We start from the raw sequence: 6000 nt of genomic DNA on the forward strand, positions 1-6000 counted from the left end.
GTTTGGAAGCTGTGAAAAAGAAATACTTTGATATTTACCTAATGAAATTTGTATTAATCTTACTATAAATCGGGCAATTCCATTAGATTCGACGCATCGCGTATTCTCCTTCTATTTATTGAAGAGTTTTCTTCATTGAAATCTTCCAAAATTAAAAAATAACGCCAATTGTACATATTTACTTATTTTAAATTTTTATTGCTTTCACGCACTTTTTGACAGCTATAAAACACTTTTCAAACACTTCTGAAAATATGAAAGCGATAGTACAAATATCGAAATACGGGAAACAAAATGGGATCGTCGCGCATTCGATATCGAATTAAAGTGTCGAGCAATCGAGTGTCGACTATCGAATTACAGAAAGTCACCCATGACAACAGTCCAGTCCAATTCTTGCAATGGCTGGTTGTCACTTTCGAAGGTGCTCTGGCCTGCGCACCACCCGTGAGTGGACACGCGACTACGTTGTCCCCTGCTGCAGAGCTCTGCACCCGCAACCGCCCCCTGTGGTGCGGCCACCCGTTAACGTCAGGCCACAACTTTCTTGGAACGCACAGCAGGAGCAACGCAGACAATACCACGCGTCCCTCACCCCCGAGTTACGACCACACTGCCGAGGAGTTTCAGACTCTTACAATTGAACTGCAACGGACTTACGAGTAAGATTGACGAGATAGTGGACTTCATGATCCGACATGGTATCAAGATAGCTGCGGTCCAAGAGACAAAACTGCACGCTAGCTCCTCCCTGATCATCAGGGACGGCTGTTGTGCACAGAAAGGATTGCGAGCGAGACAACGGTGGTGACCTAGCGTTCATAGTCCACCATACAGTGCAGTATTATCTCATTGATGAAGGCATCGACCGCAGGGACAGCTCCTTAGAATGTCAAGGGATAGCTGTCCGGTCAGGCGATGCCGAGCTCGAAATTTATAACATCTATATCTATATCTATCCAAAGCCATTAACCCAGACGGACTAAACATGCTGATGCTGAAAAATTTCATTTATTCAAATCATTCCTAATAAGTGGAAATTAGTCAGAGTGGTCCCACTACTGAAGCCTGGCGGACGCGCCAACCAAGGGGAGTCTTATCGCTCAATAACTCTCATTTCTCCTGTAGTGAAAATTCTTGAGGCTCTTCTATTCGCACTCTTTACGAAACACCTGACCCCAGCCTCACACCAGCATGGTTTCTGAAGAGTACATAGCACGACAACGGCACTAACCGACATCAACACCCAGGTGAACCGCGGTTTTAACTAAAACCGCCACTACGAGAGGACTGTCCTAGTAGCGTTGGATCTAATAAAGGCTTTCGACACAGTCAGCCACGCCACGCTACTAGATGACATTTTACGGTCGACACTCCCGCCCGTTTGAAGAGGTGGACCGCGAACTACCTGAGTGGTCGTCATTCGTCGGTGATATTTCGAGACCAAACAGCCAAACAGAGGAGTTCCGCAGGGTGGTGTCCTTTCACCCTGGCTTTTCAATTTCTATATCTCGAAACTTCCCTAGCCACCAGAGTGAATCTCCCTGGTCTCCTACGCCGACGACTGCACGATAATGGCGTCGAGCAATGACATTGATGGCCTATGCTCTAAGGTAAACGACTACCTCGCCTGCCTTTCTCGCTTCTTCACTGCGAGGAACTTAAAACTTTCCCCCACTGAATCCCCGGCGACCCTCTTTACCACCTGGACAAAGGAGGTCAAGCTGCAACTTAAGGTAAAAGTCGACGACACACCAATTACGACTGTTAACAACCCCAAAATATTGAAATATCGGGAGTTACCTTTGATAGCTTGCTCTTCTTCTCAGCGCATACAACCGCTATTGCAACTAAAGTACAGAATCGCAAGAAGGTCCTCAAGTTGCTGTCGACTTTCAAGGCAATAGGCCGACCGGTTCTAAGCTATGCTGCGCCTGGCTGGCCGCCTGGAACTTGTGATTCGCAGTGGATGAAGCTTCCGACCTGCCGAAACACACAATGAGGACCGCGACAGGATGTCTCATGATGTCCCCGATACAACACCTACACGACGAGACCCACATGCTGCCTGTGAAGGAGCATAACAAACTGCTCAGCAAGCAGTTTTCGCTAGGGTGTTACCGCAGGCCTCACCCATGCAGACACCTGACTGAGCCTGAGCCACCGCCTAGGCATGTCAGGAGGCATTTCCTCAATTACGCCGACAAGATCCAAGACAAAACAGACAGACAACTACTGGATCGGACAGTGTACAGACAGACCATAAACGACATTCATCGAGAGACCATTACCACCTTATTAAGCTCCTGACGCCCCAGCCGATATCCAACATCCTCTAGAATTCCGCGTAACATTGGCACAATCACGTTCTGGATACTGTTGCAGGTTAAACTCCTACTTATCCAGAATTGACCCCGACATACTAAACATATGTCCGGTACATGAAGGCACCCCGCACGACACTAACCACCTTTTCACATGCCCCATCAAACCCACTCATTTAACCCCTCCCTATGAACCCAACCTGTCGAAACAGCTAGTTTCCTGGGCCTACCGTTAGATGAGCTAGACGAAGACGACCGGTGATTACACTACACTGGCAGGGCAAAGTTATTGCTGCAACAACAACCAGGTGGACAGTACTCATGGCTTGGCTTGTCATCCGTGAAGCACAAATGATAATAGGTGGCCATTATAGCTTTTTTCATATTTTCGACGCTGTCAACATTTCTACGAATAGCTAACCCGTAATATACTGATAATTTGTTGATGAGAGCTTGAGTGAGTTTGCTTCTTCCTCCGAGTTTTTTATCTTTTGTGACTGTTCGAAGGCGGGTACCTATTTTCTTTTGTACGTGGCCAATATACTCACTTTTCACTATACCGGAAAATTGTCTCCATACGGATTTACATCGAGAATACCTTTAAGTGTTTTTGAATCTCCATTTCCTATATAATTACCGTATTTCACGCCATACAATTCTCTGATCTCAAAAACATTTCTTTGATTGATTTAACTTCCATTCTACAGACAGATTCGCTTGGCACTCATGATTATTAAATGGCCCTGAGTTGATATCTCTACGACCGCAACGACACAATAAAACTATTTTGAAACCCAATCCACGATTGCCGGCCTCTTCGAATTTCACTGCTTGTTTACTCTCGCTACACACAACAAGTTCTGACAACGCAATAAACACCGTAAAAAACTCAATAAAGGGTGTATTCAGAAACGCATTTTAATGCGCAACATACGTTTGCAGTATGAGCATAGCGTTTAAAAACGCAAATATGGCAGCACTGCAAATGCAACACGTTCTTAAATGTCATTTCTGCATAAAAAGTCGCGCAATATTTGCAGGAAAAATTTCAAGACTGCCATTTAACGATGTCTAACGAAGTAAGTATAATAGTAGTTCTTTTAGCTTTTTCTGAAAAAAATATATTGAAAACTCGATAGTTAAACTATATTTCATTATATTTTTCTTTGTTTTAGCGATTATTTTAGTACTTCCGAAGTGAAATTGCTGCTCAGAGTAAGACTGAGCATGGTAAGCGAGTTCTCCTCGGGAAGGAGGAAGAAGAGCGTCCTCTGGAATAAGGTTGTGGAAGAAACACAAAAAAGTTAATAAAGACATGAAGATCGACACGAACATCGCCCAGCGAAATATAACAATGCATTTTATTATGATGAATGTCGTCACTAATAGAACTGGATAATTTTCTCGCTCTTGCACTCGACTGTTCAGCTTCATCATTTTCAGAACGTTTATGCGGGTGTGATGCCCGAGTTGATGTATTTTTATCTCCTTTAGGATAAGAACTCATTTTCATATTTTATATTTTGAAGTAGTGGTGTACTAAATGAGCTCCAAAACTAAACTGATGAAAACTAACAGCAACACCGGATCTTGCCGGCACAAACAAACTCTCTAGCAACTGTAATGCTGTATATTTACTTAAAATTTGTCAATAAAAATATTTTAAAACATCTGCTCATACAAATTTTCAATAATGAACAAGTAGAAAGGTGAAGAGATTCAAGAGACAGGTAAAAAGTCGGCAACATAACTATACCTCTCCCAGCGCTCGAACGCAAAGAATAGAGTCGTCACGGTTGACGATCTATAATATAAGAAATACTTAAATTTACGTTCTAAAGGAAGGATTTATTAACATTTTATGAAAAAAAAAATTGTTTTCGCCATATTGTCCTAGATTTTCATTCAAATTACACTAGTTTACACAAAAAAAGGTCCTCGACCAAAAAGCGTTTTTAAACTAATTTGAGGTCGCTGAAACCAAAAATGAATTTTATTTATTGTTTTTCAAAGAACGGTTTCCGACATATTTCCAAAAAACCTGTTTTTTGTGCAATAGTGCAGTTATTACCTGCAATCTCGAAAAGAGTGCGTGCCATTTCTTTGAAGTGCATAAATTTCGAAAGGCACACATATAACCTACATGACAATATATAATTCGCGTCAATGGATGTCGTAGTTTTCGCAAAACAGCTGTTGAAAGTTAAAAAAAGGCATTTTTGACGTTTTTTACTAAATTATCAAAGTTTATTAACTTTTTTCTGGAACAAACAATTTTTTTATATCGACATAAGATAGGTTTTCTGAAAGACAATTTTGTCACCTACATTTTAAGCCTAAGTTTGTCTGAATCGACGAAAAATTGTAGAAGTTATGACCCATAAAGTCAACACGTGTGATTTTGCAGCTTTTGACATGGCCATGTTTGAGGTCGAAAATACGCTTTTACTCTCAAACTTCTTATTTTATGTTGCACGGAATCTTCACAAAGTTGCATCCAGCAGTAGTCGCTCATCATTCCTTGATCCCAAAAGCCCTCATAACGCTTTTCAATCGTAGCAATATCTTGATGAAATCGCTCGCCTTGTTCATCACTTTCAGCCCCCAAATTCGGAGGAAATAAATCCAAATGACTGTGAAGTAGGTGCATTTTTAACGACATGCGAGCACCTGTTAACAAAAACAAAGTTAATTGTAAATTTTCCAATAATTTTCCAATCAATTTATATGATAAATATGTTTTGGAGTATGTACGTTTTACAATACTAACCAATAGTTTTAAAGTATTTCATCATTGTATGAATCAATTGACGGTCGTTGTTGCTCCTGTTGTTTCCCAAGAATCCATGAACAACTTTTTGGAAAGCTTTCCAAGCCTTAGCTTCGGAACTGTCAAGGCATTGTTGAAATTCTGTGTCCGTAAACAATTTCTTTATCTGTGGACCGACGAATATACCCGCTTTGATTTTCTCTGTTGACAATCTTGGGAACTTGGTTTTCAAGTATTTAAGGGCTGTGTTGTCCGGTTTTTTTGCCAAAGCTTTCACAAAATTCTTCATTAGCCCAAATTCTTCATTCCCCATGCAAAGAGGGGAAAATAACTTTTTTTCTCAACAAGTGCTTTTTTGATAACGTAGTTTTTTCCCACGACATGCTTCGGCCAAACTTGTTGAGTGAAATGTTTGTCATCCGCTCTGCTATCCCAAAGACACAAAAAACAACTGTATTTGGTATAGCCACCCTGCAGACCAGTCAGTAGAGCGACAACTTTCAAGTCACAGCATATTTTCCAGTTATACGAACTGTAGTCAATTAATTGAAGCAGCTCTTTCATTCGTAAAATGAGCTCGTAAGCTGCTGATATATGCGTGGTCAGCTTTTTTCGAGCACTTTCTTTGATGATATATAAACCACAAATAAAACAGAATTTATCTGGTGCGTGCTTGCACATTTCAGTGTATTTTCTTATAACACAGATATAAACAAAGAAAAACAAACGCAATTACTAAAGTGACAGTTGACAATCATTGAAGTACGAACTACGCAAACAGTACGAACCAAACAAACCAAAAAACATTGGCACACTCCATGATTCTATAATTGAATCATGGGCACACTCTACAGATAATCGTCGCTCTGGCAGTGTTGCATTTTACCGACATACGGTATAAGAATT

This window comes from Anastrepha ludens, chromosome 3 (assembly GCF_028408465.1).
Source record: "Anastrepha ludens isolate Willacy chromosome 3, idAnaLude1.1, whole genome shotgun sequence".
Lineage (NCBI taxonomy): Eukaryota > Metazoa > Arthropoda > Insecta > Diptera > Tephritidae > Anastrepha > Anastrepha ludens.